This window comes from Aquarana catesbeiana, linkage group LG10 (assembly GCF_042186555.1).
Source record: "Aquarana catesbeiana isolate 2022-GZ linkage group LG10, ASM4218655v1, whole genome shotgun sequence".
NCBI classification, from domain to species: domain Eukaryota; kingdom Metazoa; phylum Chordata; class Amphibia; order Anura; family Ranidae; genus Aquarana; species Aquarana catesbeiana.
The window spans coordinates 161492809-161507605 of NC_133333.1; the positions used below are offsets into that span (position 1 = coordinate 161492809).

Below are 14797 nucleotides of genomic sequence, written 5' to 3' on the forward strand. Positions count from 1 at the left end.
CCCATCAGTGCGGCATATTAGTGCCTCCTCATCAGTGCCACCTAATCAGTGGCCATAAGTGTCACCTCATCAGTGCTCATAAGTGCCACCTCATCAGTGCTCATCAGTGCAGCCTCATCAGCACACATCAGTGAAGGAGAAAAATTACTTATTTACAAAATTTACTGACAGAAACTAAGAAAACATTTTTGTTTGTTTTTTTTAGTAAAAAATAAAAAACCCAGCAGTGATTAAATACCACCAAAAGAAAGCTCTATTCTAAAGAAAATTATGAAAAATGTATTTGGGTACAGTGTTGCATGACCGCGCAATTGTCATTCGAAGTGCGACAAGTGGTTAAAGTATAATTTTAGCCAAAGCATTTTTGATATGAAATAGGGAAGCATTAGAACTCCAGTCAAGTATTTTTTACTCCCCTGGTTAGTGAAACAGAAAGTGATGGGGAAATCCAGCATTTAAGACTTGTCACCAGAAGAAGATGTGAGTTCACCTTTTTTTTTTTTAATTCCAGTTCCCCTATGTGCCAATATAGCAATAATGTACTTATTTTGCAAAAATAAAACAGCTTTCCATTAATTTTACACCGGCTTACCTCACACTCTTCATAGCTGTTTAAACACACTGCTCGATTATTTCTGCCTTACTTCTAGTCTAGACAGACTTTAGGTCATGACACAGGAAGGAGTTGACCAGCTGATGGTAAATGATGCAGGGTGTGTGCTAATGAGATCAGGAAGTCAGACTTTAGGTCATGGGGTACATAGGGGAGCTGGAATTTAGAAAAAAAAAAGGTGAACTTAGCCTTAAGATCCCTTTCACACTGGAGCGGTGCGGGCGTTAGCTAGATTGAGCAACGCTTTACCACTGTTATAGCGGTGCTTTTCGGCTGCTAGAGGGGCACTTTTAACCCCCGTTAGCGGCCGAAGAAAGGGTTAATAGCGCGCGTGTTATGGCGCTGCCTAAGCGCTTTGCAGGCACTTTGGCAGCACTGCCCATTCATTGCAATGGGCAGGGCGTTTTAGAAGCACTGTATACACCGCTCCCGCACTGCCCCAAAGTTGCTGCTTGCAAGACTTTTTTTCCCGTCCTGCAAGCGCACCACCCCAGCGTGAAAGCACTCGGCCTTTCACATTGGGGTGGCTTGAGAGGTGCTTTTCAGGTGCTATTTTTAGCGCTAAAACGCCTGAAAAGCGCTCCAGTGTGAAAAGGATCTTAAACCTTCCAATGGTGATACTTTTTCTAATGACAACCCTCAAAGAAGAGATTTTCCTTCAATTTAAAGACATTTCCTCCCACTTCCTGTTTTAACCTGAAGGCAGGATGTGAAGAGAAATCTTTCCAATGAGACAAAGCAGGAAAAAAAAAAACAAACTGACAGGAGATTTAGCCCTTCCCAACTCTATCCATATATCCATATACTTTAAAGCTGAATTCCAGGCAAACAACTACGTTCAGTCCTGTGATTTACACTGGTCTATCCCTCAGTACAGTCCCAGCTAGCTGGGGAGGCGACCTGACTGTTTTATGTTGCATTTTTACTTTCACTTGCAGGTCCTCTTCTCACCCCCATCCTGTGACTGGACAGTGAAAAGAGAAACAGCACACTGATGAGCTCAGTTCTTTGTCACTTTGCTCTCTTTTTCTTTTAGAAATGTTCCTTGCTCTGCCACACACCTATTGGACAAAATGTTACAGTTTATTCATATACAAAAAAAGGTAAATGCATACAAAAAGTATCTACGTGTTCATAAAAACTAGGTTACAGATATACACATTATAATTAGGAATTGGGCATGCCCATACAAGAGCAAGTGCTAAAAGGTAGGCTGACGCATTTCAAGGGGTTCCCTCTTCATCAGTGTGTGTGCATGCTTGCACGTATGTACTTGTGTACAAGCGCACTTGCCTGTACGTGCTGTGTGTACGTACATATATGTGCCTTGTGTATACTTTATATAATAATTTTATAATTTTATAGTTCTGTATATACTGTATGTGCATTTTTATACATATGTTATATATATATATATACGTTTAAAAAAAAAAAAAAAAAAAAAATATATATATATATATATATATATATATATATATATATATATATGCACAAGGTCTACTTACGCTTGCACTCAATCTGTAACTATGTACAGCATACCCACTTCAGCAAGCAGAAATGTCTTTGATACCTCCCTAGCAATACCATAAGATAATACTTAGTTGTTGGCTTTTCAATGGCTTTTTAATGTTCTAATAATGTTTTAATAATCTTAACACTTCAATACTTAAATATTTTTATAATTTACAATTTAAACATTTTAAATTTAAATTTAATTTTAACTTCATTTTTATTTATACGTCTCTTTGTCTGTATTGTGTAGTATACCATTTCAACACAATGTTATATATGCTCTGTACTATATACAGTTTTGGTATCTATTCTATCTAGAGCACTGGGATGTGGACAGCCTTAGAGCTTAGGAGAATCCATCACTTACCATGTGACACACCTCCCAACTAGCCACTCCCTTTGATGTCGGTCTACCATTTTGTACAGACTTTTCTTGTCGTTCTACAAGGCTCTGATGAAGAGGGAACCCCTCTAAATGCGTCAGCCCACCTTTAGCACTTGCCCTTGTATAGGCATGCCCAATTCCTAATTTTAATGTGTATATTTGTAACCTAGTTTTTATGAACACGTAGATACTTTTTGTATGCATTTACCTTTTTTGTATATGAATAAACTGTAACATTTTGATCAATGCTTCAGATCACGCACCTTCCACCTCTTTCTTACACCTGTCTTTCTTCGGACCACCCCTGGTCAGTTTAGGCAGCGGGACTCGCATGATCATCTTCTAATTAATCTTTACCTTTTGCAAGTACTACCATTTTATACCAACAACGCCTTCACGAGCGCAGGAGAAATTCTTTCTTTGTTTATATTTTCACACACCTATTGGCTCCTTGTGCTCTTTCTCTGTCCCCCACTCTAAAATCTGATATGCAGTAGACTGTAAGATGCTAGTACCACGGTATATACTTCTATTGCTTGCATTTAAAAAATACATTTAATATATATTTATTGATGTATTAAGCATTCAGCTCTCACATTTTCTTGCTATAGGCCATTATTATATCTGCAATTTTCATTATATGTACACTGTGTTGCTTTAACTGACAATTGCGTGGTCGTGCGACGTTGTACCAGAATGAAAAACATTTTCTCCCACAAATAGAGCTTTCTTTTGGTGGTATTTGATTACCTCTGTGGTTTTTATTTTTTGCGCTATAAACAAAAGAAGAGCGACCATTTTGAAAAAAACAATATTTTTTACTTTTTGCTATAATAAATATCCCAAATTTAAAAAAAAATAAAAATGTCTTCATCAGTTTAGGCCAATATGTATTCTTCTACATATTTTTGGTAAAAAAAAATCGCAATAAGCGTATATTGATTGGTTTGCGCAAAAGTTCTAGCGTCTACAAAATAGGGGATATATTTATGGCATTTTTATTATTATTTTTTTTTTTACTATTAATGGTGGTGATCAGCGATATTTATCGGGACTGCAACAGATCGGACACCTTTTTGAGACCATTGACGTTTATACAGCGATCAGAGCTAAAAATAGCCACTGATTACTGTAAAAATGTCACTGGCAGGAAAGGGGTTAACACTAGGGCACGATCAAGGGGTTAAGTGTGTCCTAGAGAGGTGTTTCTAACTGTGAGGAGATAGGACTGACTAGAAGAGGAGCCAGATCGTTGTTCCTACTTAGTAGGAACAGACAATCTGTTTCTCCTCCCCTGTCAGAACAGGGATTTATGTGTTTACACACAGTCTGTCAGTCTTTCTTTGTTTATTAGGCAAAAAATAAAAAACTCAGTTGTATTTAAATACCACCAAAAGAAAGCTCTATTTTTGGGAGAAAAATTACATACATTTCATTTAGGTACAACGTTGCATGATCACGCAGTTGTCAGTTAAAGTAACGCAGTCAGTGCCAAAAAGCAAAATGGCCTGATCGTGAAGGGGGTAAATCTTACGGAGGTCAAGTGGTTAAGAAATGTGATTGGGTTCCAGATGATCTATTATGTGATAGACTCAAAGCAATACTTTGATGATATTACGTCCAGTTTCATCTCTGACTCCTGTCTATGGAAAGCTCACATAGCCCATAGAAAAGGAACTTTTATTTAAACTGCATCAGCATAACACTGTACAGTACACATTTAGCAAAAAAATTAACTAGACAAAAAAAAAAAAAAAAGACCCCTCCACCCAAATGTGAGTTAAACGTATCCACTATGAGAAACTATAATGGAATAAAGCATACGCCTTACTAAATTAGTGGAGAGGCAGCTATCCTGCCTGATACAGAACCCTGAATGTAACAAACTTTACAACGTTTTGCAAAAAGGCTTCAAAGATGACCTTCAGACATGGATAAAAGACACAAATGAATATATATATATATATATATATATATATATATATATATATATAAATATATATATATATATATTATTTAATACATAAATTATTTATTTTTATGCAGGACTGGGACTGAAAGCTAAACATAAGTACTGCATGCAGATGTGCTGACAAGGACCATCATGACAGGAGGAGAGAGCTAACCAGTGGCGGCCCGCCCATAAGGCGCGCAGTGGCACCGCCCCCCAAATCCATGCGCCCGGCTCCTTATCTACATGCAGGGCACCGGATGCATGGATGTTAATGTTTTTTGTTTTTGTTTTTTTAAGCACATGATTAGAGCCTGAGGCTCTAATTGGCTTTAAAAAAAGGGTGGGTGCGGGGCGTAGAGAACTGCGCCCTGAGCCCACCCAGTTGTGTGTCAATAGTGAATTAATATTCTCTATTGTCTTCATAATTATCCTCCCGGCCAATCAGGAAGCAGATCCTGAGACCCAATTGGCCAGGAAGTCTTAACAGCGGCCCTAGAGCGAAGGAGTAGCTAGAGCGAGGAGCAACAGCCCTACCCCGGAACCTCGTCATCTGCCTCCTAAGGTAAGGCCTCTGATTCCTGTCCATGTCCCGCGTGGGGGGAGGGGTGATCAGCGCCTTTCCATCCATATCCCATGGGGGGGGTCGCGGCCTTCCCGTCTGTCTCCCGCGGGGGGGGGGGGAGGGGTTGGTGTTGGTTTGCTGCAACCCCCTCTCGCCCCCAAAATATTGAGCACCAGCCACCACTGGAACTAACTGAGCAAAGGCATGACCTAAACAATCTGTTGCTGATCTAGAGTAGAGATGGAAGAATCTGCCAGGGTTCAAGTAAATCAAGATTTTAGAAAATCCTGTCTCAAATTTGGCGACCTGAACTTAGCGGCTAATGCCACTAAAGTCTATGGGGGAGGAATCCTGTTAATAAATTCTGAACATTTTAATAGGTGCAATACAGGGGGTCCCTGAGTTACAAACCTCCGATTTGTGAACAACTCCTACTTACGAACGGGAGGAGGGTGACGTTCTGTGCATGCATGGCCACTTTTCGACGGCGGCACATCGGAAAACATCGGAAAACGACATCTGCGCATGCACGGCTACTTGACAGAACATCGGAAAACATCGGAAAACGACGTTTGCGCATGCGCGGCTACTTAACAGAACATCGGAAAACGACGTCTCTGCCGTTCTGCGCATGCGTTCAGTAGGCAGTCCCTAACAGGTTCGGAACTCGGGGACCCCCTGTAGCGAAAAGAGGAAATCTTGCCATTGCCTTAGGGGGACATGTACTAATTACAATATTTTTTAAAAAGAGGCTCGGAGGGCACCAATTAAATACACAAATCGTTTAAATACAATGCTTTAAAGCTGTATGTTTTGTTACAGAATAGTACGATTCTCACAGACAGCCTCAACAACAGTGTACAATGGCAGCACATATTTGATTGTGGAATGGACCATGTTTTTCTTTTACTGTTAACTTGGCTTACATACAGCACACCCAAAATGATTCATTGCAGTTTAAAAAAATAGAATAAACATTTGCAGGTAGTTTTAACAGTGACATATGTTTTTTCATTAAATGGTAATAGTCCTATTTTGATCGGCAGATATAAATTATCAAGTAGCTTGCTGGGGATTTCCCTGTTTTTACTGATGCAAAACCATCCTGTCCCTGAGAAATTTATAACAAACTCTTATCAGAAATTAAGATCAGAGATGACACAGCAGTGTAAAATTAGCAAACAGAAAGACTGTTTTAACCACTTCCTTAACAAAGCATTTTTTTTTTTTTTTTTTTTGCACGCACCTATAAATCAACATTTTTTGCTAGAAATTACTGTAAACCCCCCAAAAAGCATACATTTTTTGAAAGAAGAGACCCTGGAGAATAAAGAGATGATTAAATGCACAGTTATTTATCACGGGACCACGTCCTGTTGTGACGAAACGGCGTAGGGAGGAGGAGCTACGTCCCGACAACACCGCTATTCACATACCCGGAAGACACGGGTTACCTTGGAGCCGGCCGGCTTTCGCATATACGCTTTTTAACTACAATGGTTTTGTAAGTGCAACCTTTATTTTTACACTCAATAAAACGTTGGATTTTATGCTATGTGGAGCACTTTGTTTTTTACATGGGGATATTTCCATTTATGCTGATGTGAGTTGGAGAGAGTCCCTGGATTTGGACGCCAAGCGCCTGTTTTAAAGATCCCTGGCTGGGGTTGCAGCCATCCGCCCTTTAGGTCTCCTGTTAGTAAGAGACCAATTCCATCTGGTAAGAGGCAGCATTTTTATTAAGAGGTGGAGGTCTATCTGCGCACTCTACTGTCATCACAGCAAGTTTAGGTTCCATTTTCACAGAGCACTTGGAGACAAACTTGGTTTCATGCATGTCATCTAGCATGGATGGACTTTAATCATTATTTTTTCATTTGAGTTATGGACTTTTTTTGGGTTTATTTTTCTTCATCTCTATATTGTTTTTATATATGAATTATGGTATAGTTTCCATAGATGTGTCACATTATCACTTTTTCTGTTATTTTGAGATATTCATCTGTTAGTGATTGTGTCACTTATTATTGATTACTCTTTTCGGACATAGTGGTCAATATCTGTGTCCCATCAACTAATTGTCATTTTCAGATTTATTTTTTATTTTCACAGTGTTTAATTACATTGATAAGCACAAAATTTTCTATTATTCACTCAGTGATCATCACTCACCCTCATATTTTTATGAGATTTTTTTGACACCTCCTGTTGTCACCCTCAGTTTCTAGCGCGACTTTTTGATTTTTAAACCATAAATTATGGCCTTAGAATTACTACCCTCATCTGATGTTTGCAGCAATAACTCACATGTATGGCACAATGGTTGTTTACATACATACATACTCGCCCCACTCTGCACCTTTTATATGGGATGTGTGCGGTGGTGACAAAGCTGCTTTAAAAGTTTTATTTATATTTATTTATTTTATACTATTATTTTTTTTACACTTTTAATTTTTTTAAATTATTGCTATCACAACGGGGCTTGTTAGCTCCCTGTGTAAGAGCATGGGCAGGTAACAGATCCTTTTTATGTAGACATTGGGGGTCTATTGGATCTCCAATGTTTCCTCTGCCCTCCAATGTAGGGCACTAGCCGAGGAATGACAGCTGTGACCTTTGAAGTGACGTAATGCATGTCACTTTCAGGTCATTAGTAGCAGGAGAGATCAGGAAAAGGATGTTCTAGATGTTCCTCCTGCTCTCACTTGGGAAGCAGTTTCCCATGTTTCAGGGCTCCCTGGTGGAAAGGGAGAGCCCAGGAACCACCACAGGTACTGCCATTCTCCTCCCAACACATTTCCCCATTCCAATCCTAGATGATGCCTTTTGCGGGGAAACGCGTTAGAAGGACACAGGAGTTGTGACATCACCACGTTCCAGGCCTTCTGGTGTGTCCCACGGTCAGATTATCTCACTACCTCTAGACTATACTTTTAAACCTGTAAGTGCAATATTTCTAGTTTTAATTAATACTGTGGATATACTGTGCGATGAGCCTTCTTTTTTGTATAGAATATACATGCCAATGCCTGAATGAAAGGGAGAGCTGACTCGTGGTTTGCAGCAAGCTCTGATATGCATGTGTGGAGTCTGGGACGCTGACCATCGAGCATAGGATCCATTCCTGACTTTGAGAACGAGATTTGGCTGTTTAAAGGATACCCCCTTATCTCATGCTTATCATGATTTCCTATCATCTAGAGATCATGATTATCTGGTAAGAGGCTAATACTTCTTTGAGCACTGGTGGAACAAGGAAGCACTTTATGAATTTTTAACATTCAGCACTGGGAGCAGCGCACTTTATATTTATATTTGTTTTTTTGGAATTTGTTATGAACATTTGCTTTTCATTCATAATTTCATTGATTTTTTCATATTTTTTTTTTTTTAGATATTTATATCACATGTTTGATTTACACCGTGACTATATATATTGTGTTGATTAATTGATTATTAAAGTGATTGTAAAGGCAGAAGGTTTTTTTTTATCTTAATGCATTCTATGCATTAAGATAAAAAGCCTTCTGTGTGCAGCAGCCCCTCTCAGCCCCCCAATACTTACCCGAGCCCCACCTAGATCCAGCGATGTTGTGGGAGTTTCTTGGCTGCCCGGGACTCCCTCCTCATTGGCTGAGACAGCAGCGTGGTGCCATTGGCTCCTGCTGCTTTCAAAGTCAGTCAGCCAATGGGGAGACAAAGGGGGCAGGCCGGGCTGTGGCTCCGTGTCTGAATGGACACAGAGCTGTGGCTCCACTCGGATGCCCCTATAGCAAGCTGCTTGCTGTGGGGGTACTCAACAGGAGGGATGAGGATTCAGGCTGCTCTGTATAAATCCACTGCACACTGCGCCTGCACGAGCCGACGTACAATGATTGCAGTTCACTCAGGAGAGCCAACCTGCCACAGTACAACTGCGGCTGGTGGTCGTTAAGTGGTTAACTATATTCAATAAAGTCCAGCACAGCATTTATATTCCCACCTATAAGAAACAATGCCGTTTCAAGACTGGAGTGCAAAAGCGGTATTATTGTTGCACATAAGATTTTATGTTTCTTTCTAATAATATTTAATGAATAAAAATATTTAATTTCTTAATAGTTTGATGAATTACACAGATCAAAATTATATTGAAGAATTTCACAGTTGTAAGTATCAGAGATGCAAGGGCATCTTTTCCTTTTAGTGACACCACAGATGTAGAGGCATTTCTATCTTTCTGTGACACCACCAACACAGGGGCATTATCTCCTCATGCCGATGCCAGGGCATTTCTTTCCACATCACTTTCATATTTTATTTTGGGATAGGATGTTACATATGATTTGGTGAGGCATTCTGCATCCCACACCCTAAACCTCCACCTCACCCAAGGAAGGATGGGGGGGGTGGGGGGGTGGCAGTTTGGCGTCTTTGCCTTGGGCACTGCATGACCTTGTCCCAGCACTGGCAGGTAGACAAGGAGTGCCTGCAAAGAAGCTACAGGAGATTAGAATTACTGAGATGCAGTAATGAAAAAAAGGATGAAAAAAAAATGAAAACAAGTATTTTATCGTTAAAAATTGCTTTAGATAACTATATATCATGCAGTCAAAAAAAGAATCAATCACTATTCTCTGGGCTGTAGCAACGTTTTTGTTTATTTAAAAAGCAGCAGGGGTCACCTCTGACATGTTTTTTTTTTCAGAGCGACTTTTCAGAGCGATTTTGCTCACCTTGATCAGAAATATATCTCCTTGTGTAATTCGGTTGGGGCTTAAATCCACTTAAAAAAAGAATCTGCAAATCATGTACCATAAATGGAATTTTAGCATGCAAGGAACAACATTTTGGAAATCAAAAAATAATAATCACTATTAAAAATGAAAAAGTAATGTCTGTTTTTTTATCAGCAATATTTATCCTAACATAGTTTCAGTAGTTTATCCTCACTTAGAGTCTTGCCTATAAATGGTGTGTTAGTTACAGAGCACAGATTCCACTTACTTTGGTGACTGGGATGTGCTGGTGCATACATATATGTGTTTTTTTATGCAATTGCATTAAGGTCTATGTGGCTAAATTCACACCAAGTTACACTACAGAAAGACATGCAGCATTTTCAAAAATGGACATGGAAAAAATTGCATAGATGTGAAGAGAAACATAGGAAAAGTTTGACATATCTGTATGACGGACAACAGATGCACAGATTTGAACAGGGGGTTTTATATCCCTTTGTTTGTAGTGGATAACTTTTGATAGATGCTTTTGAAATAAAATAAGATTTGATGAAGGCTCTGTTCACATCTCCGTGTTACGAATCGCGGGTGGAATTGCCGCGATTCTGCCCGTGATTCGCTACAGTGGCAAATTGCGGGATGTCCGTGCATTCCCCGTGTGTTGCCGGTCAATTTCAATAGCACCCCAAATTATGTAAAATCGCACGAACAGAATCATGGGACGCCTATGGCCTAAAGGAAGTACATGACCTACGATTCTATTTGCGCAATTTTACCACGATTGTCGCCCCAATACGCCAAGATGTGAACAGAGCCTTAGGATTTAATAAATAAAATCATGGAGATTAGTCTGCTACAGCCAAGAGAATTTAGTATCAAAAAGGTAACTGGACTGGCAAAGTAACAAAGTGAACACTTTTCCTATGATGAAAAAGATTAAACACCCTGGTATGTATCCCTCAACTTTCTGAAATTATAAAAAGGGACACCTTTTAGTATACAGTGTGTAGACAAAGGACACGTCCCTGCCACTGCCCCGGTTACCAGTATCACAAAGATCTAATATGCAGATAATTGGCTAAACCACACCATTTTTTTCCTTTATATTGGCTTTTCAAAATAACAAATGTAGTAATATAGAGGCTGGATAAAAAGTTTAACGCAGAAATACACGAATGGTACTAAAATAATACTGTAAATTTTGTATAGAGATGTACACATCGGAGCAAAAAGAGGGACATTGAGGCTGTACGAGGGACAGAGGGATTTGGTCACAAAAGAGGGACAGTCCCTGCAAATGAGGGACAGTTCAGAGCCATGCTGGTATGTTGGCTCCTTAAGCCTCATACACACCATGAAAATATCAGACGAATGAGCGTCCGTTTTTTGGGGTTTTTTTTGCATGCTAGTCTCCATATCGAGCATTTCCGAGCATGTGCAGCCTTGCTCTTCTGATTTTTTTAGGGACCAAAACTGTACTGATTAAACTAAAATTGTACGATCTGGTATCGTACAAGAAAAACATTCATGTTTGTCCCTTCAGATAATTTTGGATGAATTGTTATCAGCTCTTGAAAGCTGTGTACTAAGGATCAGATTATCGTACGATCTCTTCAAATGCGTTTTTTTTTCGTCCGATTTTCTGATCGTGTGTACTAGGCTTTACTCAAGGAAATGATAACCAGATATTTGGTACAGGTATATAATAGATAGGCGGAGAACATTGTGTGTTAATATACAGCACAGCTCCTGATGTGTTGAGATCATATGCAAATTCTACATTGCATCAGTTTGAGGGAAATGGACAGACCAATTTTTTGTTAGGATGCAATTCCTTTTGTTACAGTTTGTAGCATGAACAAAGATTCAAAAGAAGTACTGTTGTGTTATTGTATGTATTAAAGGTACACATATAGGAGCCTGGAGAGAGAAATAACTTGTGAACATCTGCATACCAGTCTAGTCACATTAACCATATACATGGTTTAATTATTTGACTTACCAAATGATGATACTAAATAAAAAGTTAGAACCCCATAATAACTAACACCCCTCACAAAAAAAACAAACATTTTTTGCAGCAACATATAATATATATTATAAACCCCCTTATTTACAGCCTCCAAAGATATACGGTTACATTTTTGTGTCTCTGAATCACAATCAGTCAGTGGACTTGACTATCAAATTAAATTAAAACTTCAGCTAACACTTTTTAATCAGTTACAGCAACAGTTGAGTTTTTTGTCCTTTTGGGATAAAGGTTCTACATAAATATATAAAAGCAAATCATTTTACACACCCCTGTCACACTTAAGGCATTCTAATAGAGTTTAGAGTTTCTCAACCCTGTAACTGCTACTTTTGCCAAAGAGCTTGCTCTCTTAAAAAAAAGAAAAATATGAAAAGATTCCTCCATCCACGCTATATAGTGTGGATGAATGAATCTCTTGCTCTGGTTATTATATTTTGACAGCCAGTGCCACCGCCGTCAAAATACCCAAAGAGGGGCTGAAGGTGGGTGGATGCAGCCGATGTTCAGATGAAACATTTTCAGGAGCTTTGTTTAACAAAAGTTGATCAAAAGTTTGCAGGGCTGGCAGATCTGCCCACTGAGGGAATTTTCTCCAATTCCTCAGGTACCAACCGTGATGTGCACAGAGGATAGCCAGATTTACTGGCCAGATCACTAGGTAACAAAAAAAAAGAAAAAGAGGCCTGACAAAAAACAAAACTAGTGCAACCAACACTTTAGAGTATTGGTGAGCTGCAATATATTACATTTTTGCTTTTAGGTTTAGATATGCTTAAGCCTGGGAAATTAATAAGAATTTCTGCTTTCTAGAGGACTCCTGTTCTCTTTCATTTGTTTTTACAAGTTATTCTCTGAAGTACATGACCCGCGATTCTATTTGTGCAATTTTACCACGATTGTCGCCCCAATATGCCAAGATGTGAACGGAGCCTTAGGATTTAATAAATAAAATCATGGAGATTAGTCTGCTACAGCCAAAGAGAGTTTAGTATCAAAAAGGTAACTGGACTGGCAAAGAAACAAAGTGAACATTTTTCCTATGATGAAAAAGATTAAACACCCTGGTATGTATCCCTCAACTTTCTGAAATGATAAAAAGGGACACCTTTTAGTATACAGTGTGTAGACAAAGGACACGTCCCTGCCACTGCTCCAGTTACCAGTATCACAAAGATCTAATATGCAGATAATTGGCTAAACCACACAAATGTTTTCCTTTATATTGGCTTTTCAAGCCTCATATACACCATGAGAATATCAGACGAATGAGCGTCCGTTTTTTTCTTTTTTTTTGCATGCTAGTCTCCATATCAAAAATTAAAAGGTTAATCAATTTAAGAAAATTCTCGTACGACACAATACAACTTTGAGAGTGATGTATTGGAATGTGTTCTTTTGTTTCCCAGCATGTGCAGCCTTGCTCTTCTGATTTTTTTAGGGATCAAAACTGTACTGATTAAACTAAAATTGTACGATCTGGTATCGTACAAGAAAAATGTTCATGTTTGTCCCTTGAGATAATTTTGGATGAATTGTTGTGATCAGCTCTCGAAAGCTGTGTACTAAGGATCAGATTGTCGTACGATCTCTTCAAAAGCGTTTTTTTTTTTTCATCCGATTTTCTGATCGTGTGTACTAGGCTTTATTCAAGGAAATGATAACCAGATATTTGGTACAGGTATATAATAGATAGGCAGAGAACATTGTGTGTTAATATACAGTACAGCTCCTGATGTGTTGAGATCGTATGCAAATTCTACATTGCATCAGTTTGAGGGAAATGGACAGACCAATTTTTTGTTAGGATGCAATTCCTGTTGTTACAGTTTGTAGCATGAACAAAGATTCAAAAGAAGTACTGTTGTGTTATTGTATGGTATTAAAGGTACACATATAGGAGCCTGGAGAGAGAGAAATAACTTGTGTACATCTGCATACCAGTCTAGTCACATTAACCATATACATGGTTTAATTATTTGACTTACCAAATGATGATACTAAATAAAAAGTCAGACCCCCATAATAACTAACATCCCTCACAAAAAAAAAAAAAAAAAAAAAAAAAAACATTTTTTGTAGCAACATATAATATATATTATAAACCCCTTTATTTACAGCCTCCAAAGATTTGCGGTTACGTTTTTGTGTCTCTGAATCACCATCAGTCAGTGGACTTGACTATCAAATTAAATTAGAACTTCAGCTAACACTTTTTAATCAGTTACAGCAACAGTTGAGTTTTTTGTCCTTTTGGGATAAAGGTTCTACATAAATATATAAAAGGGAATCATTTTACACACCCCTGTCACACTTAAGGCATTCTAATAGAGTTTAGAGTTTCTCAACCCTGTAACTGCTACTTTTGCCAAAGAGCTTGCTCTCTTAAAAAAAAAAAAGAATAATATGAAAAGATTCCCCCATCCACGCTATATAGTGTGGATGAATGAATCTCTTGCTGTGGTTATTATATTTTGACAGCCAGTGCCACCGCCGTCAAAATACCCAAAGAGGGGCTGAAGGTGGGTGGATGCAGCCGATGTTCAGATGAAACATTTTCAGGAGGTTCTTTCAACAAAAGTTGATCAAAAGATTGACTCTTGTCAAACAGTGCAGGGCTGGCAGCAGATCTGCCCACTGAGGGAATTTCATCCAATTCCTCAGGTACCAACCATGATGTGCACAGAGGATAGTCAGATTTACTGGACAGATCACTAGGTAACAAAAAAAAAAGAAAAAGAGGCCTGACAAAAAACAAAACTAGTGCAACCAACACGTTAGAGTATTGGTGAGCTGCAATATATTACATTTTTGCTTTTGGGTTTAGATATGCTTAAGCCTGGGAAATTAATAATGCCCCCTACACACGGTCGGACTTTGTTCGGACATTCCGACAACAAAATCCTAGGATTTTTTCCGACGGATGTTGGCTCAAACTTGTCTTGCATACACACAGTCACACAAAGTTGTCGGAAAATCCGATCGTTCTAAACGCGGTGACGTAAAACACGTACG

At 38.8% G+C, this 14797-nt stretch overlaps 1 protein-coding gene across 5 annotated transcripts in view; it reads right to left on the reverse strand.

Moving 5' to 3' along the window:
• LOC141110988 (immunoglobulin superfamily member 1-like) overlaps positions 1-14797 on the reverse strand; it is a 132359-nt gene that overhangs the window by 116798 nt on the left and 764 nt on the right. The window lies entirely within an intron of this gene.